Below are 23,216 nucleotides of genomic sequence, written 5' to 3' on the forward strand. Positions count from 1 at the left end.
CACAGATTTTCAAAAAATCAAAGCCACCCAAGAACGTAAACCCATAAACTTCTCATCTCAGAATGAGGAGAACTACAACAAGTTGTTCAGTATAACTGAACTCAAACAAGCCTTACAAAAATGCAACAACTCAGCAACGGGGCTGGACGGAATACATTATCAGTTCCTCACACACCTACCAGAAAGTTGTCTTCTGGTCTTGCTGAAGGTTTTTAACCACATATGGGAGAGTGGATCCTTTCCACCTTCATGGCAAGAAGCGATGATTGTCCCCATTCCAAAACCAGGTAAAGATCATACAAACCCCAGCAATTACCGTCCGATAGCCTTGACCAGCTGTCTGTGTAAAACCATGGAGAGATTGGTCAACGCTAGGATGGTGTGGTACCTAGAAAAACAAAACCTCTTAAGTGATGTGCAATGTGGCTTCCGAAAGGGACACAGCACCACTGATCATTTGGTACGTTTTGAGACCTTCGTTCGAGAGGCCTTTGCGAGATCTGAACATGTACTAGCTATATTTTTTGATCTCGAGAAGGCTTACGACACGACCTGGAAACACGGTATTTTAGCTGATTTGCATGAAATGGGTTTCCGTGGACGTCTCCCTGTTTTTGTGGAAGGATTTTTAAGTAATCGATTGTTTACAGTACGGGTCGGTCCCAACCTATCAGAGTTCTGTCAACAAGAGATGGGTGTTCCTCAAGGAAGCATTCTATCACCCATGTTGTTCAACATCAAAATCAATAACATAGTAAAGGCAGTACTGAAAGGATCCGAGTCATCCTTGTTTGTTGATGACTTTGCACTTTGTGTGCGTGGTAAATCCCTACATAGAGTGGAAAGGCAGCTTCAATTATGTATCGACAAGGTGCAAAAATGGGTAACAGAGAACGGTTTCAAATTTTCCACCAGCAAAACTGTCTGTATGCATCTTTGCAAACAAAGGGGAGCCATGCCAGAACCCTCTCTGGTCCTGAATGGTAATCCTGTCAAGGTTGTTGAAGAATTTAAATTCCTAGGACTGACCTTTGACCGTCGACTAACATTCCTTAAACATATCCAGTATCTGAGAACATCATGTCTGAAAGCTCTGGATGTATTGAAAGTGGTTTCTCATACGGACTGGGGTGCTGACCGCACAGTCCTACTCAGACTTTACCGTGCTTTAATCCGATCCAAGTTGGACTATGGTTGTGTCGTCTATGGTGGAGCCGCAAAATCCAACCTAAGGCTATTAGACACAATACACCACCAGGGTATACGTCTTTGTCTGGGAGCTTTCAGGACGTCTCCAGTACAGTCCTTATATTTTGAGGCCAAAGAACCCTCTCTGAGGCTGCGACGCCTGAAACTCACCCTAAATTATGTGTTGAAACTGAAAGCTATGCCTACAAATCCAGCCTACCAATGCGTATTTCAACCACAATGCTCTGAATTTTTTGAAAGTCACCCAAATGATCGAGCACCTCTGTCTTCTCGGATTCAGTCACATCTGGCCGAATCAAAGATAAAACTCGATCATGTTAGTGAAAATCGATGGACAGAAACACCACCATGGACATTGCCAGATCCAGTTGTTCGACTTGATCTGACAAGGTTAAAGAAGTCAGAGACAAATGATTTGATTTTTAAACAGTGTTTTAGCCAGTTCTGTACCGAGTTTCCTTCCCATCAACGAATATACACTGATGGGTCCAAAGCTGAAAGTAAAGTGGCATCAGCTTCTGTCACAGGTCCTAAACTCGATAGGGCCTTTTCGGCCCGTCTTCCGGATGACAGTTCTGTATTTTCTGCAGAGTTGAAAGCTTTACAGCTAGCTCTGAAACAGATATATCAGTCAAAAAAGAAAGACTTCCTGATTCTGTCGGATTCCCTATCGGCTCTTACCGCCGTGAAGAGAACTCAGCTAGATCACCCACTGTTGGTCGAAATCCAAGAGCTACATGCATCTCTGATTGAAGAAGGCAAAAGGATTGTGTTTGCATGGGTGCCATCCCATGTTGGAATTAGAGGCAACTCTGCAGCTGATCAAGCTGCTAAAGAAGCCAGAGAAAGACTCATCACTGACAAACACACAAAGCATTCAGATTTCAGAACTCGCACCAACATGTACATAAAGTACCTATGGCAGAGTGAATGGGACGAATGTGAAGAAAATAAACTTCATAAGATCGTCCCCCAGCTGTCGGACAGCCTACCCCAATGTCGCCTCAACAGGAAAGAAGAGACAGTTCTCTGTCGCTTACACATTGGGCACAGTCACATTACACATTCGTATCTGCTGAAAGGTGAAGATCCACCATACTGTTTTGGATGTGACGAACCATGGACATTAGAACATGTTCTCACAAAATGTGTAGACGTTCAAGAATTTAGAGATAAACACTACAATGCGGAAACACTGAAGGTTTTATTCCGGGAGATTTTTAACTTTTTAAAAGAGATCAAGATTTTTTACAAGATTTAAAGTACCAGAAGTGAAAATGATTAATTTTTAGAACCTTCTTTTACAGTGATAGATTTGAATGTAAATAGTCTGAAACGTAGAACTTGCCATATGAAGGGAAAAGAAAATAACTGCATCGGTCTCGAATAGCAGCTAGCATCTGCTGAAGAGACATTAAACCCCAAAAACCAACCAACCCAGGAGGGTGGCGATGAAGGCATCCCGCAGCTTTGTCGGGTTTTGCTCATCATGACACTTGCGTTGAAGGGTCTTATTCCTCTTCCGGATTTGGTTGTAAACATGTCTTTCAGACCGGTCGGATAATGACAAATTCTTACTCTATCTCATACTCATTATACGATTTACATATTGTATCAACAAGTACAGCATAATAGCACTTTCAAGCAAAACGTTGAGTTCTTACCTTGAGTCTGGTGTCTGATGACACTGTCCCTTGTCTTCTTCGCCTTTCCAAAGATGCGACTGTAACACACAAAAAAAGAAAAAGAAAAAAATTATTAGGAGCAAGTTTTAAAAAAGTCAAGAGACATGCATTTAAAACAGTCACATTCTCAGACATTTCCTAAATAGGTTCTCAAGAACTGTGACTCACTGGTTCCAATCCGTCAGTTTTTTGCTGAATCTTGACACAGCGTCCAAGGAGCCGCCCCCGTTCTCGAGAAAGAAGTGCTTGCTCTCAGCCATGAACTCGCACCATTTCTGCAACAATACAACAACACTTTTAGAGTCAAATGCATCTTTTCGTTGACAAGCATGTTATTGTTACTTATTCCCCCCTCTGCTTCTTTACCTCTGTAAACTTGTAGAGCTAGTTATTTTTCGATAATGACCCAGCAACCAAACAAATAACGAGCCAGCAACAGCCTGAATCCTCGATAGTGCAATGGGTTGAGAAGCTGTTCTGTTTTGGTACTACTTTTGTGACTGAAAAGTTCCGAACGCTCTATACGTACGAAATATACATCTCTGGAGCAAACAATACAAACATACCGCATTTAAATTAACAACTACAGGCCTGAACACATGAATCTCCATATAAAATCCATGAGTTAGGTTGTTTTCTGAATCTAGATCTGCCCTGCACACACCGTTCATCACAAGCAAATTCCCAAGGCAAGTAACTCATACTCTTGCCGACAAGAGTAGTTCCCCTTCTTTTAACGCAGTTTCTTCGACAACACTGACTGCAATCCGACGGTCAGTTTTCAACAATATTTCATTTTATAAACAGATCACACGCAACCAAATGCACACATCTCATCAATTTAAACAACATAAAGCGGTTTCATACACTATTTTCCCCAAAAAACTGAACTTCATACAGTAATTAACGTTGGAACACGGGTGCAAAAGTTCGTCTGCTAGTCCCATTTGACGAAAGAACATTATCTTTAGCGATACTAAAACATAAACAGAACACACAATATCTGCCTTTACCGCCACAGCAGAATAACAGCTTATCTGTGTACTTGATTTTAGTCTAAAACAGGGAAACTGACAAGAAGTGTTAACAGAATGGAATGATTTGCACGGAACTATACAACCGCGCATTAATCGATCGCCTGCGCAGGTTGACTGGTTGAGTGATTCGGATTCGATCAAACTTTCGCACAAAAACTCCTGTTTTCTTTGAATAACTGAAGAAAGGGGGAATAAAGAGGTTACACACCTCGTCTCAGTGATTATTAAAAATAATGGTCTCAGTTCGCGGTCATGAAAAAGCTCGCTGAAGCTCGCATTTTTCATGATCCGCTAACTTCGACCATTATTTTTAATAATCACTGAGACTCGGCATGTAACCTCTACTTACAAACAACAACTTACAAACACTCAGTTAATAATTTTAAACAAGCAGTGTTTATTTGTGAATTTTATAGCCGAGAAATCTTACCTTGACACGGTTCACTTTGTTGACCACATTCGACCCTTTCCTGTTGTCAACCTCCACTTCCCTTACCAAGGGAAGGATGTTGATATCGAAGTACGTCTTGGCTATGTAGTCGTTGTCACTGGTCGCTTTTCGGAACAGGCGGTGGAGGTTCACTTTAATATCAACTGCCTGAAACCACATCAAGACTTGCTTCGCGGTGCGAATGGCTTCCAGTTCCCCCATGCGCTTATCCTCAACAAGCCAGGTCAAAAATTGCGCCCAGAGGTCTCCTACAAGAATTACAAAGCATTATTAAATACATATTTTTTGTGATACTAATTAGTCTTAGTGTTCAAAACTAACAACAACAAAAAAAAAAGAAAAAAGATAAAAAAAATACTACAGACACAGAAGAGTACAGCACATAAATAAGTACATAAAGTTTGCTTACTGTTGAGGACTGACTTGGGTATCCATGTCGGGATGTTGCAGCCTCCTCCTGAGGGCTTGCGGGACCCTGTCCCTACAACATAAGATAATAATGCAGATGAATCAGATAAGGAAAGACGATTTGTGTGCTGATTTAAAAACATCAAATTCCACTTTCTGTATGTGTAAGTCCAAAAGATCAACTAGAAAAGCAAAATGTCACTTTTGACACTGAAAAGTGTCACCAAAACAGATTTCAAAGTGCAAAGCTCATTTGGGGGTTACAACCACACACAATTTAAACCCAGTCGCTTTTGAATTTTCCTAGAAAAGCCCAGGGTTAAGGTGGTTGGCAAGGGCCTGACAGACCTATTACATGGAGTCAGTTTTACTGCAGTGACTCAAAAAGAGTTATTTGTACCTTTGGAAGCGGATGTTGCTTTCTGGGAGTGGCCATGTTTCCGGGACAAGTGCTGGCCCATGTTCGTCTGCAGCGTCCCGCAGATGTTGCACTTGGACCTCTGGTGAAACAAAAACAAATGCAAGACTGATGATGATTAGTCATGCAAAAGAAAGAAAAATCATGAAAACGCACTCACAGCTAGACAGCGGACTATACACGTGTAAAAGAGAGAATAATAAAAAGACAACAATAGACACAAAGATGAAATTGAAGTGTGCTTGCTTACAGGCATCTTTGTTTCCCGGGCCCCATCCAGCTTAAACCATTCTCTGGCCTCTGGACGAGGCACCTTGTGCCTCCCCACAATGTGGTCTGTCATCCTAATGACTCGTGCTGAGCAGTGTGGGAGTGGGCACCTTTTCTTGGGCCTAAGACAAGAACAAGATTATTAGTATGTGGATATAAACAATTTCAAGATTCGATCATGAAGCGTACAAATACATGTCAAATGTATAGTGTATATACTTGTGTACATATAGCTTCACACCTCTTCTTTCCGTGTCCCGTCCCACTGGCTGTCTTCCTGGGCTTGTCTGCATGTGGTATGGCAGTGACCTCCTCCTCAACCAGAGGAATGCAAAAAGGAAATATTGGAATAATGCATTATCAGTTTCCATGTCAAAGCAATCCATGAATGAAATGATAACTTTAAGCAATACATAGACGTTAATCACCCCGTTACTTCAACATAAAGTGAAGTAAAACTGGCTAAGGAAAACAACAACTCACCCCGTGATAAATGCGTCAATCTCCATTCGGCGACGGTCTGCCAACTGCTCCTCTTCCAATTGGCACTCCTCAGCAGTCTCATCATAATTTGGATCTTTATCTGAAAGAAATGTGTTCTTTGTTAAATGGAATCTGGGACATCTACCTGGCAGTGGGATATGTGCCAGACATAAAGAAGAAAACAACAACTAAGACTAACAGAAAAGAAAGGACAGAGAAAGAACCTGGCTCACCAAAGTCATCCGCTCCGACTCATCCCACATCTCCTCTTCACTCTCCTCGCTGTCCGCAATCATGTCAAAAAAGGCTTCAGTGCGGGGTTCTCCTGTGGACAAAAACAAATTTAAGCATCAACTCGGATAAAAACTAAACACTGTTGTCAAATTCAAACAGTACGTTTTTCTTGACTATGCATTGACTATACATTAAATCCATACACAAGATCGCTAAAGACTAAATAGTGTCAATATTTTGATTAATAAACTTGCAAACGTTGTAAAAACACAGTGTTTGTATTGTGTTGTTTTGTTTTTTTCTTCTGTTTTTGTCAGCAGAATACTCAATAATTGCGTGCCTAAAGAATCACGCACACATAATAAGACTCATAGACAATTACACAGACAAATAAATAGACAGACAGACAGAGACAGGCAGATAGGCAGACAGACAAAAAGATAGATGCATGTTCACCTTCGTAGACTTCAGAATAAACACTGTCTCCATCATCCTCTGCCATCTCCATCTGCTCCTCAGCTCTGTCTCCCTTAAAGAAAACCCCCCTCCTCACTCTCTCCCATCTCCTCCCCACCTGCGCTCTCTCTCCCCTCACCTCTGTCTCCCTTAAAGAAACCCCCCTCCTCACTCTCTCCCACCTCCTCCCCACCTGCGCTCTCTCTCCCCTCACCTCTGTCTCCCTTAAAGAAACCCCCCTCCTCACTCTCTCCCACCTCCTCCCCACCTGCGCTCTCTCTCCCCTCACCTCTGTCTCCCTTAAAGAAAACCCCCCTCCTCACTCTCTCCCATCTCCTCCCCACCTGCGCTCTCTCTCCCCTCACCTCTGTCTCCCTTAAAGAAACCCCCCCTCCTCACTCTCTCCCACCTCCTCCCCACCTGCGCTCTCTCTCCCCTCACCTCTGTCTCCCTTAAAGAAACCCCCCTCCTCACTCTCTCCCATCTCCTCCCCACCTGCGCTCTCTCTCCCCTCACCTCTGTCTCCCTTAAAGAAACCCCCCTCCTCACTCTCTCCCACCTCCTCCCCACCTGCGCTCTCTCTCCCCTCACCTCTGTCTCCCTTAAAGAAACCCCCCTCCTCACTCTCTCCCATCTCCTCCCCACCTGCGCTCTCTCTCCCCTCACCTCTGTCTCCCTTAAAGAAACCCCCCTCCTCACTCTCTCCCATCTCCTCCCCACCTGCGCTCTCTCTCCCCTCACCTCTGTCTCCCTTAAAGAAACCCCCCTCCTCACTCTCTCCCATCTCCTCCCCACCTGCGCTCTCTCTCCCCTCACCTCTGTCTCCCTTAAAGAAACCCCCCCTCCTCACTCTCTCCCCTCACCTCTGTCTCCCTTAAAGAAACCCCCCTCCTCACTCTCTCCCATCTCCTCCCCACCTGCGCTCTCTCTCCCCTTCGCTGTCATATTCTCCCCCCCCCCCCTTCCGACCCGCAGTCTTTGCCCCCCTTCCCCCCTCTGTCCTCTTCTTCTCCCTAGCCATAATCGCACTAATCTCAGATGGCGACATGATGCAACGTGACAGCAAAGTTGCACCCCCTCCCCACTGAAATCTCCTTCGTCCCATCACTCTCCTCCAGCACCCTCACTCTCCCAGCCCCCCTACTCCCCACCCTGCCTCCTCCCCGTCTACCTCTACCTCTCCCACCCCTTGCCCCCCCCCCCCCCTTTGGCATTCTGCTTGTAAAAAGTTGTTGAATCCACTGAAAAGAAAAATACAAAACACAGTCTTGAACAATGGTCACTACACTTGGCAAGTACTTGTTAAACAAAGCCAGTCTAATCAAACCTGTTTTTTTCCGCAAAAACACACAACTATTAAAGTCAAGTAAAGTTTAAACTTCAAACAAAAGGTTGAAGACTATGATGTTTTCTACAAAACAAATGAACAATTAGTAATATAAGAGACTCACTGATTCGAAAGTAGCTGCTTGCTGCTGTTAAACAACACACGCACGTGGTTACTTCTTGCCGGCCGGCTATAAGTGATGGATCACTACTACACAGCACAGCAGCAGCGTCATAGCTAAGTACACAGGTACACAGCCAGCGCTGCCCACTGGGTCAGTGATGCCAGACGCAATTCTGGAATGTGGCCGCGCCCCGCTGCGCGCTAGGCGTGGCTCAGTAAGTACACAGCTACTTGCGTGCGTGCGTTTGTGTGTGCGTGCGTGTGTGTGTGTGTGTGTTTGTGTGTGTGTGTGTGTGTGTGTGTGTTTGTGTGTGTGTGTGTGTATGTATGTATGTATGTATGTGTGTGTGTGCTTGCGTGCGTGCGTTTGTGTGTGCGTGTGTGTTTGTGTGTGTGCGTGTGTGTGTGCGTGCATGTGTGCGCGCGTGTGTGTGTGTGTGTGTGTGTGTGTGCGTGTGTGTGTGTGTGCGTGTGTGTTTCTGTTCTTGTGCGAATATGAGCGTTGGTATGTTAGTGTCCAAGATTTAGGTTTAAACTTAAAGACAACATTCAGATTTCTAGTGCCACTGTCATTTACATTTGTCTTACTCGTCTTTCCGATATGTTTGCAGAACAGGTGGGGGCTTGCCAGAGGATCACAGCCCAACTGATGTTGATTTGCTAGAACAAATAAATTTGACTCTTTGAAAGAAGCTTTTGCAAAAACTTTCTCTTTCTGTTCGCAGGAATGCGTGTGTGATGTTGATTTTCAGTGTGAAAGTGTGTGCAATGCCTGTAGATTGAGCTAGCATGTGCGTGAGCGTGTGTGGGTCTGGGTGTGGGTGTGGGTGTGGGTGTGTGTGTGCGTGTGTTTGTGTGTGTGTGTGTGATAGCACTACATTCTGATTTCAATAGGAAAGAACAACTTTAATTCAATTCAAGTCAAACATACTTTATTTTCCCAGTAATGAAATATTACAGTGTGGTGTTGGACATAAACACACAAAAACAATAACCGACGAAATACATAAACACAGACAAATATTAAGTTAACCATATTACAAATTCACAAATAAAAAAACACTTTGCAAAAAAATATATACACCTTAAATTTGATGTATTCTCAAAATCATTGACTGGGCTTTACTGGAAGTGTTCAAAGAAGGCACATAGTGATCTTCAGATCTTTTCATTAAAAACTGACCATTATGTGGTCATTTTAGTATTGCTATATAGATTTACACCAATATTAGCAAGTTAGGACCAGAAAAATCAAGCTCTGGGGTTAGACATTTCTAGGTCACCTGCATAGCTGGCTCTCAACTATGTTTAATAAAACCCCAAATGAGGCACTTTTTGAAAATATAGGTGTTTGAAACCTAAAAGTGACGTCACAAGAAGTGAAAGAATGAACCTCACCAATATTAGAAACGTTAGGCACAAAAAATATCATGAGCTCAGGGTTAGACATTTCTAGGTCACTTCAATACCTGGCTCTCAATTATGTTTTATAAAGGCCCAAATGAGGCACTTTTTGAAAATATGGGCTTTGGGTAAGCAAAACTCTCATCAGTATAAACAAAAGAAAGACCACATCTTGTTAATAATAATAATAATAATAATGGACATTTGCTATAGCGCATAATCATATATATGCTCAATGCGCTTTACAATAACTAGAATTAACATAACTAATAATAAAACCATACACAATGAACAAGACCCACAATCTACATAACATAGCATACTCAGCATACTCCATGCAAGCAAACACAAAAGCTTAACACACTCCAAGCACGCAAGACCAAGCAAACAGGGTAAAGACAAAACAAAGTCATACAAGCAAAACCATACAAGCAAAATTAATACCGAACTCCATGCAAACAATACTCAAAACTCAAATGAAAAAACATGACAAAGCAACGGAATGAGAAAAAGCCATATATATACATACAAATTCAAAACACTCCATGCACGCAGGGGGGGGGGGGGGGGGGTATCATGTGTATGCAAGTGAAAAAAGATGCGTTTTCAGGCCTGTGCGGAAAGAGCCAGAGGAGGCAGAGTGACGAAGAGTGACAGGGAGAGAGTTCCAGACGAGAGGAGCAGAAACAGAAAAAGAGCGCTCACCAAAAGATTTAGTGTTCGTAGTTTTTGACGGTTGTGTCAGACTCGGAATCTGGAGGATGCCATGAACATGGACGTTCTTTCCAGGTCCTCCAGTGCTCCCCACATTTTGGTCCTCAGATCTGTTGGGTCAGGCCATGTCTGGATCCGCAGTTGGTCGAGGAGGGGACATGCTTGGAGAACATGTTCTGGAGTCTGATCTCCCTCTCCACAGTCACATGTGGCAGACTCTGCTACACCTATCCTCCTTAGGTGTGCTTTGAGGCAGCAGTGTCCAGTGCGGAGGCGGAAGATGATAGCCTGCTCAGCACGGCTTAGGAGATGGAGGGGGTCTTTTTGTGGCTTGTAGCCAGAAGTTTTGTTGGTGAATTTCTCTTTCCATCTGTGTTTTATGAGGGTCTTTGCCTCTCGATATGACTGGCAGTGGTTTGGCTGTTCCATCTTGCTGCCATTCTTGGCGAGCTCGTCTGCCTTCTCGTTACCAGAGATTCCGCAGTGTGCTGGTATCCACTGAAGGACGACTGTGGACTTCCTGGCGAGGGTGCTGATCTGGTGCTTCAGCTCTTCCAAGCTCTGGTCTGTGTTGCTGGATTCGAGGGCTTGTAGTGCAGAGACTGAGTCGGTCAGGAAGACAGTGTTCTTTGGTGTTTCTTCCACTGAGTTGAGGAAGCTTGCTGCAAGGGAGAGCGCGTTGACCTCAGCTTTGAAATTGGAGCTGAGGGCTCCGCTTGGAGCTGACAGTGTTGTTGGGGGCTTCTTGGGCTGCAAGATGTATGCTCCGCTACCTCCATTCCTCGTTGCATCCTCTGCTGAGCCATCAGTGTAGGCAAGAGTCCACTTGCTGGCTGGATAGCGTTGGTGGATTTCGTCCAGCGCCAGGGCTCTCAGAGCGGCGTCACTTTGGTTCTGTTTGGAGGTGACGCCTGGAATGCTTGTTCTGATTTCCGCTCCTAGGCGTTGTGGAGTCCAATCTGTGCTGGTCAGAGGCTCACACTGGGTCGGGCTTGGAGTCAGAATGTCAGCATTGTTTCTTTGCTGCTCCTTTATCTGATGGTTCAGACTTTGGCGCTTGAGGCGGTTTTTGGTAAGTGCTTGGAGCTTGTCATGGAGTGGGTGGCTCTCGAGACGTTTCATCTTTTCTCCTTGGATGAGGAGTTTTTCTTCTCTTCTGGCTTCCAGGGGCTGAACTGACGCAGTCTTTTCCATTTCTGTAATGGGTGTCGTCTTCATTGCACCAAGTATAGTTCTGAGACCAAGGTTCTGTACCTTGTCTAGTCTGGTTTTGTTGGTCTTGGCTGCTGTGTTCCATGAGCTTGAAGCATATTCAAGCACGGGTCTGACAGTTCCTGTATAGACTTTCTTCAGGATTTTGGAGTTTGCACCCCATGTTGTGCCTGACAACTTTCTCATGAGGGCGAGCCTTTTGATGCCTCTGGATTCCATGTCCTCTATGTGTGGCTTCCAGGACAGGCGCCGGTCAAGCTTCACACCCAGGAAAGTTGGAGTGTCTACTTGGGGCAGGACAGTGTCACCCAGCTTGAGCTGAACTTTCTCCTTGGAGGTCGACAAGCTGAAGACAGTGGAGACGGTTTTGACTCGGTTGATTTCAAGTCCCCAGTCGTCAGTCCACTTCTTGATACTGTCGACGCTCTGTTGGAGTCTGTAGGCTGCTGTGGTGGTATGCTCTGAAGCGTGCCAGACTGCTAAGTCATCTGCGTGCAGCGTGTTGGAAACCAGTCTGGGAATGGAGGTGGTGATGTCGTTGATATAGACAAGGAATAACGTAGGGGAGATAACTCCGCCCTGCGGCACGCCCTCTCTCATCTTGACGCTCACGCTTTCATGTCCATCAAGGAGAACCTTTGCCGATCTCTCGTGGAGGAACGACTTGATCCATCCGAACATCCGCCCTGTGATTCCAGCTTGGTGTATCTTCAGGAGCAAGCCCTCTCGCCACACTTTGTCAAAAGCAGCCGATAAATCGAAGAACACGCTCACCACTTTCTTCTTCTCCTGGAAGGCAGTCTCGATTTCCTGCGCTAGGAGAGCCAGCTGGTCTTCCGTGCTTCGATTCTTTCGGTAGCCTGTTTGGGTTGGGGTCAACATGCTGTTTGTCTCGAGGTGCCAGATCAGTCTTCTGTTGAGGATTCTCTCCATCAGCTTACCGAGGCAGCTGATCAAGCTGATGGGTCTGTAGCTCTTGGGGTCTTTCTTGTTCTTTCCCTTCTTGTGGATAGGGACTATGTGGGCTTTCTTCCACATGGCTGGTACTGTTGTTGATTTCCAGGACTCGTTGAAGAGCAACAAAAGGGTTTTCTTGGCGATGGTTCCCATGTGTTTAAGCATGTCATTGCTGATTCCATCAGGGCCTGGGGCCTTCTTGCATTTCAGCGCCTTGATGGCGGCTTCCAGCTCGTCCAGACGGATGGGATCGTACATGCAGCTGCTGTTGGCGCCCTTCTCTGAGGGTTGTCGGATGGCTTCTCGGACTGCTTTTGTTCTGTCTCTTGGCAACTTGACTGTACTGGTTTCCTGGTACATGTTGGCAAGAGTGTTGGCTGCTTTTTTCCCTGTTTGAAGCTCTCCATCGAGTTCTAGGACTGTTTGTTTTCTTTCCTGGACATCATCGTTGAGAGTGTGTGCGAGCTGCCACAGTTTTGTTGTGTCCTTTTCCATGTTGAGAGACTGGGTTTTCTCGTGCCAACTGTTGCGAAGCTGCTGGAGCTTCTCTCTGGTGAATTCTGCTCTGGCTCTGTTGTGGGCTGTGACGTTTTCATCAGTAGGGTTGAGTTCCATGGCTTCTCTGGCGGAGCTGAGCATGTCATGGAGTTGTTGTAGGTGGGAGTTCCATCCTGGTTTGTAATTCTTTCTGGAGCCTCTCGGAATTGAGTTTTTCGCTGCCTTCAAGACAGCTTGACAGAAGAGTTCAGCATGTTGGTTCAGGTTCTGGTCTTTGAAGTCCAGTTTCCTGCAGTTTTTGTCCAGTAGTTGTTGGAACATCCCCCATTTGGCCTTCTTGTAGTTCCATCTTGGTGTTTGCTTTTGGGTGGTGGTGTTTCTCTCTTCGTTCATGTTGAGAATGACAGGCTTGTGGTCACTTCCCCCCAACTGCGAACTCACTTCCCGTGTGGTGATCTGGGGTGGGTTGCATGAGACGACTTAAGCTGGGAGGAAATGTGCTCAAAGTTGAGATGGTTGACTTTACGCGGAAAGCGCGAAAACCGGGGTGCATGAGCGGTCTTACGTTCGTTGAGCACAGCGTTTTTTGCTTAACTTTGAGCCTGCTCCCCCCCAGGCTTAACGCTGAGCTTGGCAGAGATAACAGACTTAACCAGCCAGTTGCCGCTTGCAAGATGATGTTTTAAAACCTTTTATCATTTGGTGCTATAATAGGTCGCACCAACGCGACGGAGTTAGACAATTTTCTTGTTTACTTCATCTGTGCCCGGCAACCAAAAGGTTTTTGTTTTTGTTTTCTTTAGGGTGAAATCATTTTTTTAATTTTTTTTATTTGTTGAAATATGTATGTATTTATTTATTCAATCATTAATATATTTATATTTTGTTGTCTTTTTTTTATTTGTTAGAAATCATCTTTTGTTACCTAATGCTGTCTCTATAGTTATAAGTGTTTTATAATTTGATGTTTAAAATTTTATTTATTTATTTAAAAAAAAAAATTAGTCTCAAATTATATGATTTTGTCTTTTCCTTCTATTTTGTTTTTACTTCATTTTTTATTTTGATATAATTCGTGTTTTTTTTGTAATTACTGTATTTTTATCTTCTTTTTGTATTTACTTTTTTAATTTTTGGTCGATGTTTACCTTTACAGTAGAGAGCGATTCAAGATCAAGAAGACAATCTTTATTTTTCTTCTACTCGATCCAACATGCACAATGCACAAAATAGTACTATAACGCCGTACGCTCTACTTTGTACTACACACGGCATCTCCCGTGTTGGTATGAGCGCGCGCTTCCTGTGCATGCTTGAATGCGCCCAGATGCCGCAGAGTACATTATTGTGTAACAGACGGTCTCTGATGCGCCCTTTTCCCGCGAACCTACTAGACTGCAGTTTGCATTGGCTGTTGCTGACCACATTTCCCGTGACGTCATGGAATCTCCCACTAACGCTCTAAGTAGGTCGACAACGTCGACTTGCCCTCTTTCTCTGTTGAGTCGGCCCTAAAGACGGCTCATGCACCCCGACTTCGTTTCGTGCTTTGCGGATTCTTAACAGAGCAAGCTTTAGAGTAAAGTCGAACCGTTTGAGCTTGGAATTTGAGTTCTCTCATGCAACCCACCCCTTGGCAACATCGTCCGTGGCGATGGCAAGATCAGGGCTACTAGTGGTTCGCCAAGCTCTGGAGTAGTAAGTGCACGGGTCATCTGGTTGGTTGAGAAGAGTCAGTTGGTTGGTGAGCATCCAGTCTTCTACCTCCTCACCCTTACTGTCGATCTGTCGATAGCCCCAACTCGGGGAGTGACTGTTGAAGTCGCCCGTGATGAGACAACGATCGGGGAGAATCGGTATGTTGTGAGGATCAAGCTGCTTGGCTGGTGGGGAATAGACGTTGAAGATGGCAAGGGGCTTCTTCCCGGCAAGGAGACAGACTCCTAGGCACTCTGTGGCACCATCCTGGGATCGATAAATCTCCGCTGCGGCCATCGAGTTTTTGACGAGAATGATAACACCACCTTTGTGTCCTGATGCTCTGTCATGTCGAAAAGTTTCATACCCTCGAATGGAGAAACGGTGACTGCTGTTCAGATGTGTTTCCTGCATGCAGCAAACATCAATATTTTGTTGCTTCAGAAAATTCTGAAGGTCAATTTTCTTGTTCCTCACCCCCTCAGCATTCCAGTGCATGACTTTGATCTGGTAGCCGGTAGCTCTACTCCGCCCATCCCCGGCCACGTCAGATGGGTGGGAGTCGCCAGTCGCATTGGGTGGGCCCCTTTGAGGCTGAGGGCCCGGCACCGTCTTCACCTGGCTGCGATCCATGAAGACGACACCATCACGTTGATTCGTTGATGACACAACCATTTGTCGAGGATAGCGTAGGCACCCGGTCTGCTCCCCGCCTAAAAAAGGCCAGTGCCGTTCCGTCTTCGAGGGACTGCGTGGGTTTCATTTCGGAGTTTTCCTTCTCCTAGACGAGTTTCCTTCCATGGATGATGAGCCTCCTCTACCCTCGTTTTGAATTCAGAGTGGTCTTCTCTTAGGATAGCTGCCTGCCAGGGTTGACGAGCCTATCCTGCCCGGCTATTTGACCCATAGCTGGAGGTTGGTTCGTGGGCACCTGGGCATTTCCACACACCGGTGGGCCCGCATGCCGCACGTCTAGGGGCCAACCTCCTCCGAGTCCTTGTAGTCTAGCCTGGGGCCTTGCGGTACCCAGTTTACGCCTGTCGCCGCGATGGAGGCACTACATAGGGCTTGTTGTGGAGAGGTTATTGTACTGGCAGGAGAGACTGACGCATTCTGCTCTCTTTTCGCATTGTCCTAAAAAGGACAGACGGTGCTAGCCAGCGGTGAGGGCTGAAAGCGAGAAGTGACAAGCACAAGACACTTCGCCAACACACTAGACACGTCACACAACCGTTTGGCAGGCAGATTTAGTGTTGACTCTCGGAGTGGAAAGGATAGAGGTGTCTGCTGAGGAGCGGAGTGTCCTGCCCGGTGTGTATGTCTGAGTCATGTCTGTGAGGTATGCGGGTCCTGTCTGTGTGCGTGCACCATAGGATAGGCATGCGATTTTATATTTGATGCGTGACTCTATTGGAAGCCAGTGCAGTGCTTGGAGATGAGGGGAAATGTGTTCGGACTTGCGGACTCTGAGGACCAGGCGTGCAGCATTGTTCTGCAATTTCTGTAACCTGTTTAGGAGGTACTGGGGGCAGCCATACAGCAGTGCATTACAATAGTCCAGTCTGGAAAGAATGAATGCAGAGACTAGAGTCAGAGCTGCTTCTTTAGAAAGGTAATGGCGTATCGAGCCAATACGGCGGAGTTCAAAGTTGACGGCACGAGTGATGTTTTGTACCTGTGCGTTCATAGTTAGGTGGGAGTCTAGTGTGACACCCAAGTTCTTCACTGAAACCGAGAAGGGGACAACTGCATTGCCTATTGTGATGGACTCTGGGAGCTGGATGGAGGTAGACATGCGTGGAGAGGAGGCAGCCATGACTTCCGTTTTCTCATCATTTAATTTTAGCTTGTTAAATGTCATCCAGGATTTAACGTCCAGGATGCATTCTTGCATTGAGTGCATCAGAGTCGAAACTCTTGAGATCAGCAGACTTCTGAAGTTGCGTATCATCTGCATAAGAATGATGGAGAACTGAGTGTGAGGCCATGATGTCAGCGAGGGGTGTGGTGTATAACACAAACAATACCGGCCCTAGGACCGAACCCTGAGGCACGCCGTAGCGTAGCAGAGCAGGATCAGAGGTGCTATTGTTTATGGAGACAGTCTGGGTACGGTTGGACAAGTAGGAGGAGAACCAGAGAAGGACAGAATCACTAACGCCAAAAACGTGTTCTAAACGGCTGATGAGGAGACCATGATCAATGGTATCGAACGCTGCCGACAAGTCGAGCAGCGTCAGGATGGCAACTTTTCCTTTGTCTAAAGCGAGTAAGAGGTCATTTACAATTTTCACTAAAGCTGTTTCCGTACTGTGCCCAGACCGATATGCAGACTGCAGAGGGTTGAACAGATTGTTGGATGTGAGGTGAGCAGAAAGCTGAGACAGAACTACCTTTTCTATTATTTTAGAAACGAAAGACAGGTTACTGACAGGCCGAAAGTTTTTCAACTCATTGTGGTCCAGTGTAGATTTCTTCAACAGTGGGGTAACAAGAGCGGTTTTGTGGATATCCGGGAAAGATCCAGAAGCGAGGGAGTCATTCACAATCTTTGTAATGGTGGGGAGCACCACATCTAGACATTCAAAGAGCAAGGAGGTTGGGATCGGGTCAAGATCACACGTTTTAGGGGCAGAGCTAGTCAAGATCTTCCGGACTTCTGATTCAGTGACAGGGGTGAACGATGCTAGAGGATCGCCACTGAACGGTGTTCCAAGGGGATGAGGAACAGAGGGCTGGGAGTCGAGGTCATCTCTTAACTTTTCTACCTTAGTCACAAAGTAGTTGGAGAACACATCAGGGAGGGACGCTGAAGGGTACACAGTGGGAAGCAGACTAGCGCTAGATCTAGCACAAAGATCGTTGGTAATGTGATACAGCTCTTTGCTTGATTTCGCCTGGGCTATCTGAGTGGTGTAGAACATGGACTTTGCTTTGTGAACAATGAAGGTCACAAAATTCTTGGCTTTTCTGTACAATTGTTCATACACTGTCAGACCAGATACCTTCCACTCTCTCTCGGCACGACGCCGTTCTTTCTTAGCCTGGAGTAGTTCATCGCCAAGGAGACCAAACCACGGAGTCACCTTTCTTGAGGACACCTTGCGCCTGGAGGCGGGGGCGTGCTTGTTAAGTTCACTGAAAGTCTATTTTTAGTCAAATCAAGTTCCCTTTGGCAGAGAAGGTACATAAAATGCATCTTTACACAATGCCCATGTTAGTTTTGGTGAAAACAATGTTTAATGACAAAAAAAAATGAAGACAAAAAAACCTTCTTTAAATTTACACCAATATTAGTAAACATTAGTCTAACCCTAGAGCTCCAAAAAGTCGACTTAAGAGCTATATTTATCATTAGATTTCCTTGAAAATCACAGGGTGCCTTCTTTGCATGACTACCTACCTGTCTCTGAAAAGAAAAAACACGAAAAATATATTTGAGAAAGATATAGCTAAAAATGCAGCAACAGGTCGTTTCAAGATGCAACTTCTCAACACCTCAAGTTTTTTGAGAATTTTTGAGATTTTTTTTAAAAACCCCTAGGGTCGAACAGGGTTTGGTAGAGCATACAATGATGATTCCAAATCACTTTAGCTTTTCTCTCTAGGCCTATCCAATCATTAGATATGTATGTTTTACTGAGTTTGAAAATAGTCATGTTCTACACCAATATTAATGAAAAAGTCAAAAAATTACAACAGTGGCGCTAACCCTTGTTTAGATTGTATTTTTCAAGTTTCAACACTTTAAATGATGTACAAATTACTTCAAGCAATCACTTGTCTCTCTTTAATAGCGTTGGCGCCAAAAAAACCGTCTTACGATTTACACCAATATTAGTTGACTTTGTCATGTTTCAACCCCCAAAATTGGAAAAAATTCTAATAAATTCCATGTCCATTTTTTTGCATGTGTGCATGGATAGAAATTGATTCAGTACAATGCAAGCAACAAATTGGAACCCTAACCCTAATCCTAGGTTAAATTTTGACACTTAATGTCATATGAAAGTAAATGCTGATTTTGGGTCAAAGAAGGATTTTTTTTATTTTCACGATTTCAACCCTTGATATTGTAGCCGCTACTTTTACAGACTGGTATGTGCACTTAAAAGTCATAGAAGAACAAGCACTGATTTTTACACCCCCGGTATAGGGGTGTGTATAGGATTCGGTCGATGTGTTTGTTTGTTTGTGTGTTTGTGTTCGCATATAGATCTCAAGAATGAACGGACCGATCGATCGTCACCAAACTTGGTGAACAGGTTCTATACATTCCTGAGACGGTCCTTACAAAAATTGGGACCAGTCAAACACACGGTTAGGGAGTTATTGGTGGATTAAGATTCTACAAGGATTTATAGAGGGACATATTATTGGTCAAAGGGAAATAACCTTCTCAGTTGGTGGCAGTGAGAATGGTAAGGACGGGGGTGTTTTTCCTACCTCGGAGGAATTTCTTGTTATGATTATTTTTTACAATCTCAGGGTTGATCCTAACCCTAATATTGGTGTAGTCCAAGACTAAATTGGACTTAAAAAAAATTCACTCAACTCAAAAAGCTAAAATTTTTAATATTGATTTAAGTGGGTTTTTTTCTTTGTAATCATGATCCTGGCCTTTTTCTTATGCATATTATTTTTGTTTGACCACCCTATGACTATGCATTAGGCTGTAACAGGCAAAAGAAAGCTTTAATTGTTTTATGGCTCTCAAAGGTTGAAAAATAAAGTTAGAGCTGAGATATTTTGAAATTGTGCCTTATTTGTAATGCCATTTAACATGGATAACACAGCCCTTTGAGAATTAAGTGGAAATGCTTGACCCTGGCAACCATTTTTTTAGGGTTGAAACGTGAACAAGTCACTAATATTGGTGTTCATTTTTTCTTGATGTCATAACTTTTGATTGATTTATTGGATTTGATTTCTGTTTGTTGTAGGAGGTAGCTGTTGATGAATTTTGCATTTCTGAAAGAAGGAACAAATGTGTATCTTGAACGGTGAAGGTGTAGTGAATGGTCAAAAATTTTAAAAATTGGTTTTAATTTTTTTAAATTAAAATTGATACCATCGTGTTGAGAATGATGCGTAGATGAAAAAACATATAAGGTACAAGTTTCTATCTTGAAAAACAGCTGAGCTATTTATAGATTAGTTTTCGGCCAGGGTAAATATCGGTGTTGTTTATGACTAAAATAACTTTGTCAAAAACTTTTGACCTAATTTGACCCGGAATGAGTTTTTTGCACAGAACACATTCATTTTTGATATAGAATCGATTGATATATACTTGTATACCAAAAATATCAATTTTGAAAAAAGTGACCAAAATGTCACCAACATGTCCACTTACATAGAAAATCACTATAATCTACCCCGGATATATTTCATGACCAAAATATTTTTTTTCATATGTCAAATGTTATTTTATGATCATGTGCGGGGTTAAAACAGGCCGCAGAAAATCAAGGATATTTTTAATTTGGACTTTAAGTTTTTACGGTTAGGCCATGAACACCGATATTAGCACTGACCCTGTGGTTTTTCGGGAATACCCGCTAAACTAATTAGGGTTTGGCAATGAAACTTACAGGAGATGTAGACCTCATTAAGCTTTACTATCCCTGAAAAGAGATTTAAAATCGGTTCATAACTTTTTGAGTAGGGTTGAATGACATACTAATATTGGTGAGGTTGACCAGGGTTAGGGTCTTAGGTATGACCCGGCCGGGGTTCGAAGCCACGACCTCCCGATCACGGGGCGGACGCCTTTCCACTAGGCCAACCGTGCCGGTACTGCAAATTTTATAACTTTTTATTAATTGTTGCTCCCATGGGGTCGCCTTCACGCGGCGGGAGCGTTTAAACAGAGCTACCCCACCCCTTTACTTCTCTTCTTTTGTCTTGTTTCTGCCTTACCAGTCCTTTCACCTACTATTCCCTGCAGTTTTCCAATTCTTTTCTTGTTGTCTTATTTCTACCTGACTGGATCCATCACCTTTATTTCACTTACCAAAAGTCTTCTTTTCCACATCCTTATTTCTCTGCACCCCGCATGTCGTAAGAGGCGACTAACGGATTCTGTTTCTCCTTTTACCCTTGTTAAGTGGTTCTTGTATAGAATATAGTCAATATTTGTAAAGATTTTAGTCAAGCAGTATGTAAGAAATGTTTAGTCCTTTGTACTGGAAACTTGCATTCTCCCAGTAAGGTCATAATATATTGTACTACGTTGCAAGCCCCTGGAGCAATTTTTTGATTAGTGCTTTTGTGAACAAGAAACACTTAACAAGTGGCTCTATCCCATCTCCCCCCTTTCCCCTATCCCATCTCCCCCCTTTCCCTCGTCGCGATATAACCTTCGTGGTTGAAAACGACGTTAAACACCAAATAAAGATCGCTGGGAAATTCGGGTCGCTTCCTCCCAGTGGAGCCAATACGTATGGTTGACTGCATTTGTGCAATACTAGAGTTAGGCGGCGTATGTTAACCCGTGATTTGAATAAAAGTAAAACATTTTATAAATCACGGGGCGCGCCCCGTGTTTTGTAACAAATGTTTTACAAATCACGGGGCGCCCGATATTTTCTTGTCATCTCCAAAGTCAAGGGATCTATTAAATTTTTTTGATTTTTTGTTTCATTACTTTATTGTCCCATCGCTGGGAAATTCGGGTCGCTTCCTCCCAGTGGAAAGTTAGCAGCAACAGAGTCGCGCTACCCAAGGGATCTATTAGAATTTTTGTCTTCTTTGTTATGCTAAAAATCGTAGTATTTTACCTATCCAGTAAATACTAAAAATACCATTACTTTATTGTTCCATCGCTGGGAAATTCGGGTCGCTTCCTCCCAGTGGAAAGCTAGCAGCAACAGAGTCGCGCTTCCCCAAAGTCAAGGAGAATTTGTTTTAAATTTTGTGTATTACTTTATTTTTTTTCAATCACTGGAACTGAAATTCAGGTCGCTTCCTCCCAGTGGAAAGTTAGCAACAACAGAGTCGCGCTACCCCAAAGTCAAGGGATCTATTAGAATTTTGTCTTCTTTGTAATGCTAAAAATCGTAGTATTTTTCCTATCCAGTAAATACTAAAAGCGGACCTATGGGTGTGATACAAAAACAAGAATGGTAGGTAATTAGAACGTTACATCTACACTGAGAACGTCGACCTAGTGGTCTTTTAAGTAGACAGACAGACACACACTTATAATACAAAGAAAGAACTTATCTCAGATTGTCTTCTCCAGCTTGGATAAGTTCTTTACTTGTATCATAAGTGTTTATCTTTCTGTCTACTTAAAAGACAACTGGGTCGACGTACTAGTCGGTACATGTGTCTCGACGTACTAGTCGGTACATGTGTCTCGACGTACTAGTCGGTACATGTGTCTCGACGTACTAGTCGGTACATGTGTCTCGACGTACTAGTCGGTACATGTGTCATTTTGTTTTGTCAATAATTTAACGTTACAATTACCTACCATTCAAATTGGATTTTTTAATTTGAATTTCGGAACGTTAGGCCAAAAAAAAAAATAGGTCTGTTTACGGTAACATAGGCCAAAAAAATAGGGTCGGTAGGTCGGGATTGTTTTTTTTTTTTTTTTTTTTTTTTTTCCAAAAAACCATATTTTTACGTTATTTTGCCAAAAAAACAAGATTTTTTTTTATTTTTTTCCCAAATGCCAAAAAAAAGTCTAGGGTCGCGCGAAAAAACTAGGGTCGGTCGGGTTACCGTAAACAGACCTATTTTTTTTTTTGGCCTTAGCAGTACATTTGTTTTTGGCTTTATGAGTGTGATCATTGTAAGTGTGGACAAGCACCGAGTAGTCGCTTTTAAGTGATACAGACGTTTGCGGCACACAATGATAATCGACCGGAATATACGAGAATAATCAACAAGTCGCGTAAGGCGAAAATACAACATTTAGTCAAGCTGTCGAACTCACAGAATGAAACTGAAGGTAATGCAATTTTTCAGCAAGACCGTATACTCGTAGCATCGTCAGTCCACCCCTCATGACAAAGGCAGTGAAATTGACAAGAAGAGCGGGGTAGTAGTAGCGCTGAGAAGGATAGCGCACGCTTTTCTGTACCACTCTTCGTTTTAACTTTTTGAGCGTGTTTTTAATCCAAACATATCATATCTATATGTTTTTGGAATCAGGGACCGACAAGGAATAAGATGAAAGTGTTTTTAAATTGATTTGGACAATTTAATTTTGATAATTATTTTTATATTTTTAATTTTCAGAGCTTGTTTTTAATCCAAATATAACATATTTATATGTTTTTAGATTCAGAAAATGATGAGGAATAAGATGAACGTACATTTGGATCCTTTTATAAAAAATTCTTTTTTTTTACAATTTTCAGATTTTTAATGACCAAAGTCATTAATTAATTGTTAAGCCACCAAGCTGAAATGCAATACCGAAGTCCGGCCTTCGTCGAAGATTGCTTGGCCAAATTTCAATCAATTTGATTAAAAAATGAGGGTGTGACAGTGCCGCCTCAACTTTTACAAAAAGCCGGATATGACGTCATCAAAGGTATTTATCGAAAAAAAGAAAAAAACGGGGATATCCAATCCCAGGAACTCTCGTGTAAAATTTCATAAAGATCGGTCCGGT

General features: G+C 43.5%; 1 long non-coding RNA gene across 1 annotated transcript; it reads left to right on the forward strand.

Annotated features, from left to right (window-relative positions):
• Positions 1-7,857: 7,857 nt before the first annotated feature.
• Positions 7,858-8,794, forward strand: LOC138955307 (uncharacterized). The gene is made up of 2 exons (XR_011452185.1): positions 7,858-8,316; positions 8,713-8,794. It is a non-coding gene; the product is annotated as an uncharacterized lncRNA (long non-coding RNA).
• Positions 8,795-23,216: the final 14,422 nt, after the last annotated feature.

Source organism: Littorina saxatilis, unplaced genomic scaffold (assembly GCF_037325665.1).
Source record: "Littorina saxatilis isolate snail1 unplaced genomic scaffold, US_GU_Lsax_2.0 scaffold_294, whole genome shotgun sequence".
NCBI lineage: Eukaryota > Metazoa > Mollusca > Gastropoda > Littorinimorpha > Littorinidae > Littorina > Littorina saxatilis.